The sequence below is a fragment of the Coregonus clupeaformis genome, chromosome 17 (genome assembly GCF_020615455.1).
Source record: "Coregonus clupeaformis isolate EN_2021a chromosome 17, ASM2061545v1, whole genome shotgun sequence".
Lineage (NCBI taxonomy): Eukaryota > Metazoa > Chordata > Actinopteri > Salmoniformes > Salmonidae > Coregonus > Coregonus clupeaformis.
Genome location: NC_059208.1, coordinates 28,427,580 through 28,440,657, shown reverse-complemented (window position 1 = coordinate 28,440,657; position 13,078 = coordinate 28,427,580). Strand labels below are relative to the sequence as shown.

The 13,078-nt window shown below is 48.1% G+C and overlaps 1 pseudogene; it reads right to left on the bottom strand.

The window, feature by feature from the left end:
* Window positions 1-11,413: 11,413 nt before the first annotated feature.
* LOC121585366 lies at window positions 11,414-12,446 on the bottom strand (annotated as a pseudogene).
* Window positions 12,447-13,078: the final 632 nt, after the last annotated feature.

Sequence of the window (13,078 nt, the reverse complement as noted above, 5' to 3'; positions counted from 1 at the left end):
CCTTACACTCAATAACTGGTTGTGCCACCTTTAGCTACAATGACTCCAACCAAATGCTTCCTGTAGCTGTTGATAGTCTTTCACTTCGTGGTGGAGGAATTTTGGACCACTCTTCCATGCAGAACTACTTTAACTCAGAGACTTTTTGGGGTTTTGAAGCATGAACTGCTCGTTTCAAGTCCTGTCACTGCATCTCAATTGGGATTAGGTCTGGAGTTTGACTTGGCCATTCCAAAACATCAAATTGTGTTTTGAGTCATTGTCTGGCTGCCTGACCCAGCTGCGCTTCAGCTTCAGCTCACAGCCGGAAGGTTATAGTGATTAATCATCTGTCCATAGAAAAATCTTCCAAAAGTCTTGATGATCATTTTGGCAAACTTGAGCATTCGGAAACAGGTTTTTAGATTTTTGGGCAAATTTATAAAAATATAAACAGAAATACCTTTTTTGCATAAGTATTCAGACCCTTTGCTATGAGACTCGAAATTGAGCCCATTTGCATCCTATTTCCATTGATCATCCTTGAGATGTTTCTACAACTTGATTGGAGTCCACCTGTGGTAAATTCAATTGATTAGACACCTGTCTATATAAGGTCCAACAGTTGACAGTGTATGTCAGAGCAAAAACCAAGCCATAAGGTCAAAGGAATTGTCCGTAGAGCTTCGGGACAGGATTGTGTCATGGGACAGATCTGGGGAAGGGTACCAAAACATTTCTGCAGCATTGAAGGTCCCCAAGAACACAATGGCCTCCATCATTCTTAAATGGAAGAAGTTTGGAACCACCAAGACTCTTCCTAGAGCTGGCCGCCTGGCCAAACTGAGTAATTGGGGGAGAAGGGCCTTGGTCAAGGAGGTGACCATGTGGAACGCTTTATGCTAGAGTGGCCAGACGGAAGCCACTCCTCAGTAATAGGCACATGGCAGCTCGCTTGGAGTTTGCCAAAAGGCACTTAAAGGACTCTCAGACCATGAGAAACAAGATTCTCTGGTCTGATGAAACTTAGATTGAACTCTTTGGCCTGAATGACAAGCGTCACGTCTGGAGGAAACCAGGCACCGCTCACCACCTGGCAGTGGTGTAAAGTACTTAAGTAAAAATATTTTGAAGTACTACTTAAGTAGTTTTTGGGGGTATCTGTACTTTACTTTACTATTAACATTTTTGACAACTTTTACTTTTACTTCACTACACTCCTAAACTGTCAAAGCGGGCGTAGGTGTGGTGTAGGAATCAGATGCAGGACACAGATGCTAGTCCAAAAATACTTTAGTAAAGTCCACAAAAAGAATGGCTACAAACAAAGCCGGAGGCACGAGAAAAATAACGCACACAGCGTATAAATGCAAAACACAGCAAACACGCACAACAAGTGCGGACTCTCTATCTAATACAAAATAGAGCACTAACTGACTGGAAGCACCAGCTGACAAGGAACAACTACACACAACCACAAGACAGAAACAACGAGAACTTAAAGGACACATAATCAAGACAAAATGAGAAACAGGTGTACCAAAACAGACCAAACCAAACAAACACAGAAACAACGAACGGTGGCAGCTAGTACTCCGGAGACGACGACCGCCGAAGCCTGCCCGAACAAGGAGAAGGAGCAGCCTCGGCCGAAACCGTGACAGTACCCCCCCCTTGACGCGCGGCTCCAGCCGTGCGCCGACCCCGGCCTCGGGGACGACCAGGAGGACGTGGAGCAGGGCGCGTGGAATGACCACGATGGAACTCAGTCAGAAGGGACGGGTCTAAGATATCTCTCCTCGGCACCCAGCACCGCTCCTCCGGACCGTACCCCTCCCACTCCACGAGATATTGGAGACCCCCCATCCGACGTCTCGAATCCAGGATGGACCGAACTGTGTACGCCGGAGCCCCCTCGATGTCCAGCGGGGGCGGAGGAGTCTCTGCTATCTCACAGTCCTGGAGTGGACCAGCTACCACCGGCCTGAGGAGAGACACATGGAACGAGGGGTTAATATTCTTATAATCAATAGGTAGTTGTAATGTGTAACACACCTCGTTCAACCTCCTCAGGACTTTAAAAGGCCCCACAAACCGCCGACCCAGCTTCCGGCAGGGCAGGCGGAGGGGCAGATTTCTGGTCGAGAGCCAGACTCGATCTCCCGGTGCGTACACCGGTCCCTCACTGCGGTGGAGATCGGCGCTCGCCTTGTGTCGACGGATGGCCCGCTGCAGATGTACGTGAGCAGCGTTCCACGTCTCCTCCGAGCGCCGCACCCACTCATCCACCGCAGGGGCCTCGATCTGGCTCTGATGCCAAGGTGCCAGAGCCGGTTGGTACCCTAATACACATTGGAAGGGAGTTAGTCTGGTGGAGGAGTGGCGAAGGGAGTTCTGGGCCATCTCGGCCCAGGGAACATACCTCGCCCACTCCTCCGGCCGGCCCTGGCAATACGACCTCAGAAACCTACCCACATCCTGGTTTACCCGTTCAACCTGCCCATTGCTCTCCGGGTGGTACCCCGAGGTAAGGCTCACCGAGACCCCCAAGCGCACCATGAACGCTCTCCAGACTCGAGAGGTAAACTGGAGCCTCGATCAGACACTATATCCTCGGGTACCCCGTAATGGCGGAAGACGTGAGTGAATAGTGCCTCAGCGGTTTGTAGGGCAGCAGGGAGACCCGGCATGGGAAGGAGACGACAGGCCTTCGAGAACCGATCCACAACGACCAGAATGGTGGTATTCCCCTGGGAGGGGGGAAGGTCAGGAACAAAATCCACCGAGAGGTGAGACCAGGGTCGTTGTGGAACGGGCAGGGGTTGTAGCTTACCCCGGGGCAGGTGTCTGGGTGCCTTACACTGGGCACACACCGAGCAGGAGGAAACATAAACCCTCACATCCCTGGCTAACGTTGGCCACCAGTATTTAGTGCTAAGGCAGTGCACTGTCCGGCCAATACCTGGATGTCCAGAGGAGGGTGACGTGTGAGCCCAATATATCAGTCGATCCCGAACCTCGAGCGGAACGTACGTCCAACCCACAGGACACTGTGGAGGGCTAGGATCGGTACGCAACGCCCGCTCGATTTCGGAATCGACCTCCCACACCACCGGTGCCACCAGGCAAGACGGAGGTAGTATGGGCGTGGGCTCAACGGACCTCTCCTCCGTGTCATACCGCCGGGACAGGGCATCTGCCTTACCGTTCTGGGACCCAGGGATGTACGTGATCTTAAAAACGAACCGGGCCAGAAACATGTTCCACCTAGCCTGGCGAGGGTTCAGTCTCCTAGCTGCCCGGATGTACTCCAGGTTTCGGTGGTCAGTCAAAATGAGGAAAGGGTGTTGAGCCCCCTCAAGCCAATGCCTCCACACCTTTAGGGCCTGTACCACGGCTAGCAGCTCCCTGTCCCCCACGTCATAATTTCGCTCCGCCGGACTGAGCTTTTTAGAATAAAAAGCACAGGGATGGAGTTTCGGTGGCGTGCCAGACCGTTGCGAGAGCACGGCCCCTATACCGGCTTCAGACGCGTCTACCTCGACCTGGAATGGTAGCGCGGGATCCGGATGCGCCAGCACCGGCGCCGAGGTAAACAGGTCCTTCAGTCTCCCAAAAGCCCTATCAGCCTCAGCAGACCACTGCAAGCGCACCGGACCTCCCTTTAGAAGGGACGTTATGGGAGCTGCCACCTGTCCAAAACCCCGGATAAACCTCCTGTAGTAATTTGCAAAGCCCAAGAACCGCTGCACCTCTTTAACAGTGGTTGGAGTTTGCCAATTACGCACGGCCGACACACGGTCAACCTCCATCTTCACCCCTGACGCAGACAACTGATAACCCAAAAAGGAGACTGACTCCTGGAAAAACAGACATTTCTCTGCCTTGACATATAGGTCATACTCCAACAATCTCCTCAACACTCGGCGCACCAGGGCTACATGCTCGGCTCGGGTAGAAGAGTACACCAGAATGTCGTCAATGTACACGACCACTCCTTGCCCCTGCATATCCCGGAAGGTCTCATCTACGAAGGATTGGAAGACTGAAGGAGCATTCATTAACCCGTATGGCATGACGAGATACTCGTAATGACCCGAGGTGGTACTAAATGCTGTCTTCCATTCGTCTCCCTCCCTAATACGCACCAAGTTGTATGCGCTCCTGAGGTCCAATTTTGTGAAGAACCGCGCCCCGTGTAAAGACTCCGTCATAGTCGCAATCAGAGGGAGTGGATAACTGTATTTCACAGTAATCTGATTGAGACTGCGGTAATCAATACACGGGCGCAAACCTCCATCCTTTTTCTTCACAAAAAGAAACTCGAGGACGCAGGGGAAGTGGAGGGCCGTATGTATCCCTGTCTCAGAGACTCGGCTATGTAAGTCTCCATAGCTCTCTTCTCCTCTTGAGACAAAGGATACACATGGCTCCGTGGAAGCGCAGCTCCTACCTGGAGGTCTATCGCACAATCCCCCTGTCTATGTGGTGGCAATTGCGTCGCCTTCGCCTTACTAAACACAAGTGCTAAATCCTCATACTCGGGGGGAATGTGCAATGCGGGCACTTGGTTTGGACTCTCCACCGAGGTCGCCCCTACGGAAACGCCCAGACATCGCCCTACACACTGGGCAGACCACTCCTTAAGAGCCCTCTGTTGCCACGAAATAGAGGGATTATGGGTAATCAACCAGGGAAGCCCCAGCACCACCGGATACGCAGGAGAGTCAATAAGATATAGCTGAATAGTCTCCTCATGACCCTCCTGCTTCCCCATCCTAAGTGGAGCTGTGACCTCCCTAATCAACCCCGATCCCAACGGACGGCTATCTAGAGCATGTACAGGAAAAGGATTGTTGACAGGAAGGAGGGGAATCCCTAACTCTACACATAATCTCCGATCTATAAAATTCCCGGCTGCGCCTGAATCTACTAGCGCCTTATGCTGGGAACGAGGTGCATCCTGTGGGAAACAAACAGGTATGGTTAGGTGCACAACAGAGAGCTCTGGGTAAGTGGGGCGCCTACTCACCTGGAAGGACTCCCCAGTGCGGGGCCTGCCGTCTCGTCCCCTAGGAGACCCCCCCCCCCAGCACCTAGCCGCAGTGTGTCCTCCACGGTCACAGTTGGTACAGGGGGTGGTCCCTTTCGGGCTCCTTCTCCTCTCCTCTCTAGCGCCAGCACCACCGAGCTCCATAGGACTAGGCTCGGAGGTGCTGGAGGGTGGAATGGACGACCCCCACCCAGGACGTCCGCGGGTAGCCAGCAGGGTGTCTAGGCGAATGGCCATGTCCACCAACTGGTCAAACGTAAGGGTGGTGTCCCTGCAGGCCAACTCACGACGGACGTCCTCCCGGAAGTGGTCTATGAGGGCCCGCTCATTCCACCCTGCGTCTGCCGCTAGAGTCCGGAACTCCAGTGCAAACTCCTGGGCGCTCCTCCTCCCCTGTCGGAGGTAGAATAGACGTTCTCCCGCCGCCCTCCCCTCAGGTGGATGGTCGAATACAGCCCTGAAGCGACGGGAGAACTCCGCATAGGTGATCGTCGTGGGGTCTATTCTCCTCCATTCGGCGTTGGCCCACTCCAACGCCTTGCCGGTGAGACAGGAGATGAGGGCGGAAACGCTCTCGTGTCCCGAGGGCACCGGGTGTACGGTGGCGAGGTAGAGTTCAACTTGTAGGAGGAAACCTTGACACCCGGCAGCGGTACCATCATACGCCCTCGGGAGCGAGAGCCGAATCCCACTGGGTTCCGGAGCGTGGACAAAGGGACTGAACGGTGCTGGTGGTAATGTGGGAGGAGGCGTGGGTGCCCAACTGGTCTCCAGGCGATGCAGGGTATTCATTACTCCCTGCAGAGCGTTGGTGATTTGGGCTATCCGCTCGTCCTGTCCGTGGACGCGCTCCTCCCAAGACTCGGTCGCTGCTGCTGCTCCTGCTGATTCCATGGGTGGTGTGTAGTTCTGTCAAAGCGGGCGTAGGTGTGGTGTAGGAATCAGATGCAGGACACAGATGCTAGTCCAAAAATACTTTAGTAAAGTCCACAAAAAGAACGGCTACAAACAAAGCCGGAGGCACGAGAAAAATAACGCACACAGCGTATAAATGCAAAACACAGCAAACACGCACAACAAGTGCGGACTCTCTATCTAATACAAAATAGAGCACTAACTGACTGGAAGCACCAGCTGACAAGGAACAACTACACACAACCACAAGACAGAAACAACGAGAACTTAAAGGACACATAATCAAGACAAAATGAGAAACAGGTGTACCAAAACAGACCAAACCAAACAAACACAGAAACAACGAACGGTGGCAGCTAGTACTCCGGAGACGACGACCGCCGAAGCCTGCCCGAACAAGGAGAAGGAGCAGCCTCGGCCGAAACCGTGACATAAAGAAAATAATGTATTTCTTACTCCATACATTTACCCTGACACCCAAAAGTACTCGTTACTTTTTGAATGCTTAGCAGGACAGGAAAATGGTCTAATTCACACACTTATCAAGAGAACATCCCAGGTCATCCCAACTGCCTCTGATCTGGCGAACTCACTAAACACATGCTTCGTATCTTTACTTTTAGTCAAGTATGACAATTGGGTACTTTTTCCACCACTGCCACCTAGCCAATACCATCCCTACGGTGAAGTATGGTGGTGGCAGCATCATGCTGTGGGGATGTTTTTCTGCGGCAGGAACTGTGAGACTCGTCATGATCAAGGCAAAGATGAACGGAGCAAAGTACAGAGAGATCCTTGATGAAAACCTGCTCCAGAGCGCTCAGGACCTCAGACTGGGGCGAAGGTTCACCTTCCAATGGGACAACGACTCTAAGCACACAGCCAAGACAATGCAGAAGTGGTTTCAGGACAAGTCTCTGAATGTCCTTGAGTGGCCCAGCCAGAGCCCGGACTTGAACCCAATCGAACATCTCTGGAGAGACCTGGAAATAGCTGTGCAGCGACGCTCCCCATCCAACCTGACAGAGCTTGAGAGAATCTGCAGAGAAGAATGGGAGAAACTCCCCATATACGAGTGTGCCAAGCTTGTAGAGTCATACCCAAGAAGACTCACTGCCAAAGGTGCTTCAACAAAGTACTGAGTAAAGTGTCTGAATACTTATGTAAATGTCATATTTCAGTTGTTTTTTTTAAATACATTTGCAAAAATGTCTAAAAACCTGTTTATGCTTTGTCATTATGGGGTATTGTGTGTAAATTTATGAGGGGGAAAAAACCATCTCATTCCAAAATCATGGGCATTAATATAGAGTCGGTTCCCCCTTTGCTGCTAAACCTACCTCCACTCTTCTGGGAAGGCTTTCCACTAGATGCTGGAACATTGCTGTGGCGACTTGCTTCCATTCAGCCACAAGAGCATTAGTGAGGTTGGGCAATTAGGTCTGGCTCGCTGTCGACGTTCCAATTCATCCCAAAGGTGTTCGATGTGGTTGAGGTCAGCGCTCTGTGCAGGCCAGTCAAGTTTTTCCACACCGATCTCGACAGACTATTTCTGTATGGACCTTGCTTTGTGCATGGGGGTATTGTCATGCTGAAACAGGAAAGTCCCTTCCCCAAACTGTTGTCACAAAGTTGGAAGCACAGAATCGTCTAGAATGTCATTGTATGCTGTAGCGTTAAGATTTCCCTTCACTGGAACTAAAGGGCCTGAACCATGAAAAACAGCTGGCGCTGGGCATTGGGGCCGGTAGCGTTCTCCTGGCGTCCACCAAATCCAGATTTGTCCATTGGACTGCCAGATGGTGATGTGTAATTCCTCACTCCAGAGAACACATTTCCACTGCTTTTTTTTAGCCATTCCTGAACCTGTGACCAGAAACAAGCTACATAGGGGCAATATCAGAATAAATGATCTATGGATTCTATCTCTTCGCAGCAAAATCTGCAGAGCTCAGATTGTTGTATGCCCCATATATATATCATTCTGTTGGTTAAAATAATTTTGTATAATAATTGAAATGTAAAAACTTGGAGTGTTGAGTCAAGTGTTGATTTTTGTATCAGTTCATATACCATTTGCCATGGAATTGGTATATCGAAAATCTCTTCCCAGCTATTTTGCAACCTGTATGGCGAAGCCATGAATTTTTCTGTCCTCCAATCAGACCTTTTCTTTGGGGACAAATGTACTTGTATGTGTATTAAAGTAGTCAAAAGTGTATTATTTGGTCCCATATTCCTAGAATGCAATGTTTAGAAACATACTCTATTCTTATTTACAATAAAAGTGACTCCAAAATTATATTTACATTTTACATTTACGTCATTTAGCAGACACTCTTATCCAGAGCGACTTACAAATTGGTGCATTCACCTTATAGCCAGTGGGACAACCACTTTACAATATATATATATATTTTTTGATTACTTTATCCTATCCCAGGTATTCCTTAAAGAGGTGGGGTTTCAAGTGTCTCCGGAAGGTGGTGAGTGACTCCGCTGCCCTGGCGTCGTGAGGGAGCTTGTTCCACCATTGGGGTGCCAGAGCAGCGAACAGTTTTGACTGGGCTGAGCGGGAACTGTGCTTCCGCAGAGGTAGGGGGGCCAGCAGGCCAGAGGTGGATGAACGCAATGCCCTCGTTTGGGTGTAGGGACTGATCAGAGCCTGAAGGTACGGAGGTGCCGTTCCCCTCACAGCTCCGTAGGCAAGCACCATGGTCTTGTAGCAGATGCAAGCTTCAACTGGAAGCCAGTGGAGTGTGCAGAGGAGCGGGGTGACGTGAGAGAACTTGGGAAGGTTGAACACCAGACGGGCTGCGGCATTCTGGATGAGTTGTAGGGGTTTAATGGCACAGGCAGGGAGCCCAGTTGCTTCCAAATGACACAATACATTATTTACCATCAATTTCTTTCTTTTTTTACCCCCTTTTTCAATCTTGTCTCATCACTGCAACTCCCGTAGGGGCTCGGGAGGCATGCATCCTCCGAAACATGACCCGCCAAACTGAGCTTCTTAACACCTGCCTGCTTAAGCTGGAAGCCAGCTGCATCAATGTGTCGGAGGAAACACTGTTCAACTGACAACCGAAGTCAGCCTGCAGGCGCCCGGCCCGCCACATGAGCCAAGTAAAGCCCCACCGGCAAAACCCTCCCGTAACCCGAACGACAATGGGCCAATTGTGCGCCGCCCTATGGGACTCCCAGTCACGGCCGGTTGTGACAGTGCTTGGGATTGAACCCGGGTCTGTAGTGACACCTCAACCACTGCGATGCAGTGCCTTCGACCACTGCACCATTCGGAAGGCCTACTGTTCATTTCTATTGGGCACAAAATAATCTAAAACACAACCAAACAAACAGCAAATGCATCCAACAAGTTTGTAGAGTCACAAGATTGATGTAATCATTGAATGCTAGGAATATGGGACCAAATACTAAACTTTGGACTACTTAAATACTCAGAAGTGAATTCGTCCCAATACCTTTGGTCCCCTGAAATGGGGGGGGGGGGGGTACTATTTACAAAAAGTGCTGTAATTTCAAAACAATGTACCCTATATGGAAAAGTGCTGGAGTACAGCCAAAACAACAACAAATGTGTCACTGTCCCAATACTTTTGGAGCTCACTGTATATCTCACTATCTAACCAAACGCAGACTATATTTAGGAGTAGTAGTATCGGGTGTCTGGGTGTGACTATTGGGCATGAGGGCCAAGAACAAGATAACCATCGCATTGAATTATTGTAATTCTGTGGATACTCTTTAGAGCTAAAGTTATAATTTGAAGGTATTTAATAGTTGTTTCCAAGAATACTATGTCATGAGTTTTTATTTGTCTGTAAAGCTAATAACATCCATAACTTGGTGACCATCTTTGTGTTCCTGACAGGTAAATTACATTAGTCTGAATAATGGTATAGTGGTCCCACCCAGCAGATTCAACTCACATGCAGTGTTGCTCTGAAGAGTCATTTCTTATGAATGTCACCAACATGTTGACAGATGTAAACACTGAACAGGGTCAAGGGCCTATAGAACACTGTTTTATATCTATGGTCAAGGGTTTGAAGTGTGTGATGCTTGGAACTTATTTGAGCATAATCTATAGTCTCAAATGAGTCATGCTTTATGACTTGTTTTCAGTCAGCACAAAACAACAAGTAGAGATTTGTTAGTATTGTTCTGTTATATCAACACATACCTTTCCTTTTCATATAGAATATGTCAAAGTTGTCAAAAAATAATGAATGCACTGTGTACCCTTATGGAACATTTAGATTTATTCCAAAAAATGTTTTGTTTAAAACAACTTTTATCAAAGCAATTAAGAACTTTATATTCAAGTAAGAATCATATTCCAACAAGCATGTTTGATACATTTTGGTTATTCCACCAGGTCATTGTGATACTAATCTGGATGAATAAAGCTTCTATTAAAGAAAATAATACAAGGAAAAATATTTAGCTAAAATATTCAGAGAAATTCCTTCAACAGCATAATATGCCATTTAGCAGACGCTTTTATCCAAAGCGACTTACAGTCATGCGTGCATAATTTTTTTTTTGTGTATGGGTGGTCCCGGGGATCGAACCCACTACCCTGGCGTTACAAGCACCGTGCTCTACCAGCTGAGCTACAGAGGAGCATGATAGTGGAATGAGAGATATATTCTGTATCAGGATGCAATTACAGCAGAAATGTTCCTTCTCAGGACGAAAGGTCCAGAAACCTGAGGAAAATATTTGTAAGAGATTGGGAAAGAATGGTCATGAGTCAGTTTCCCAAAGTTTTACTCCTGTAAATACCATGGTGATGAGTGATGACATCATAGTAGTTAAATATATTTCAATACCTTTTTCCTTCTTCTCTGTTAATATTTGACTAGATAGATATTTGACTAGATGAATATTGTGCAATGTATTTTCTCTTTCTAAATACACTGAGTGTACAAAACATTAGGAACACCTTCCTAATATTGAGTTGCACCCCCTATTGCCCTCAGAACTGCGTCAATTAATTGGGGCATGGACTACAAGGTGTCGAAAGCGTTCCACATGGTCACCTCCTTGACCAAGGCCCTTCTCCCCCAATTACTCCGTTTGGCCAGGCGGCCAGCTCTAGGAAGAGTCTTGGTGGTTCCAAACTTTTTCCATTTAAGAAAGTTTGACGCCACTGTGTTCTTGGGGACCTTCAATGCTGCAGACATTTTTTGGTACCCTTCCCCAGATCTGTGCCTTGACACAATCCTGTCTTGGCGCTCTACGGACAATTCATTCGACCTCATGGCTTGGTTTTTGTTCTGACATGCACCGTCAAATGTGGGACCTTATATAGACAGGTGTGTGCATTTCCAAATCATGTCCAATCAATTGAATTTACCACAGGTGGACTCCAATCAAGTTGTAGAAACATCTCAAGGATGATCAACGGAAACAGGAAGCATCTGAGCTCAATTTCGAGTCTCATAGCAAAGGTTTGAATACTTTTTTGAAGACGCCCGGCCACAGCTGCATCACCCCAGCACAGGAGTTGTCCAACGAGAGGAAAGTAAAGTTGGTCAGATGGTCAAAAGTGTCTGCTGCGAAACTAAAGACGTGAATGTTGGTGAGTTAGAGCGATTGGAGGGAGCTGGGGCCACAGAAAAAGGCATAAGGCAACACGTTGAGGCCCTGGGGCATCTGTGCATTTAGTTTGAGGTTGCAAAGATTGGTCAGATTCACAAAACGAGAGTTGGTGCATTTAGAGGATAAGCTAACCTGATTCCCTTGTAGATCAAGCACTTCAAGTGTGCCGTGGGATTGTTTAAACTTTGCGCTGTTGATCTGTTTGAGATTGTTTCCGTCTAGGTAAAATTTGGCCAGGGTATCGAGCCCCACAAAGGCTAACTCTTCAAAATAAGTATGTTTGTTCCCTCCACTTTCAAAATGTGCAGGTATTGGAGTGAATGGAAAGTCTTGTTGAAAATAACAGCGATCTAATTGTTACGTCGGTTAAGTATTTCCAGGCTCTGCAGATCTTCAAAGCTATTGTTGTATAGATCTATCAGGAGGTCATTGTCCAGATGCAGTATGACAAGACTAGTCAGACCACTGAAAGTCTTATGGTCAAGATAGGCGATTATGTTGAGTTGTAGGGCCTTCACGTTTGGTGTGTGATGGAAAGCTAAATAATTGACATTGAGTATGCGATTGTAACGGTAGCTCAGATTTGGAAAAGAGAGGTTCTGTCTGTTGACATTAGGGAAGTGAGGTGTTTTTTCTCTGCTGTGAAGTTCTTGATTTGATCCTTTTCTTTGAGAAAGTGGAGGCTGCTTACCTTCCACAACTGGTTGAAGGAAAGGTCCAATAAACTCCGGATTGGTGGACAGTTGGAAAGTGTGTTCTTCCGCAATGACGGTATCCCATTGCTTCCCAGACTCAGCTTTTTAACTAATTTGACCTTTGTACCCAAAAGGTGGCATAACTTTATGAGCAGATCGTCCGTTTTCAACCCCATACCAGAAATGTCTATGTGCCCAGCTCTAACATTGCTGACATTGAAAAGCTCTAGCACTGTAACATTGGTTGAACGCAAACGCGTTTAGTTTCTGGAAGTCCCGACCTTGGAAAGCCCTTGAAGGGAGCTGGTCATTGTAGGAGAGATCCAGCAGTATTATATGGCTAAGGAAGCCCCACTTACATTCTAAAGTGACCAGTTTGTTTTTACAGATATAGAGGGTGTTGAGGGACTCTGGTAGGTGATTAGAATGCTGGAAGAACATTGGATAATTATTGCACAGGTCTAATTTAGTTCGTTTCGGTAAGTGAGACACAGATTCTGCCACCGCAGAGAAATTGTTCAGGTAGTTCCGCCGTAATATGAACGCATTCAGATTGGAGAGCCAGGAGAAAATACCTGGAGGGAGCCATTTCAGTGAGCTATTAGTTAGTGACAGGTTGACATGGTTATTGAGGCCTTGAAACACAGAGGTGCTGAGATTTGATACACTATATGACCAAAAGTTTGTGGACTCCTGCTGTTTGTCGAACATCTCATTCCAAAATCATGGGCATTAATATGGAGCTGGTCCCCCCTTTGCTGCTATAATAGCCAACACTCTTCTGGGAAGGCTTTCCCCTAGATGTTGG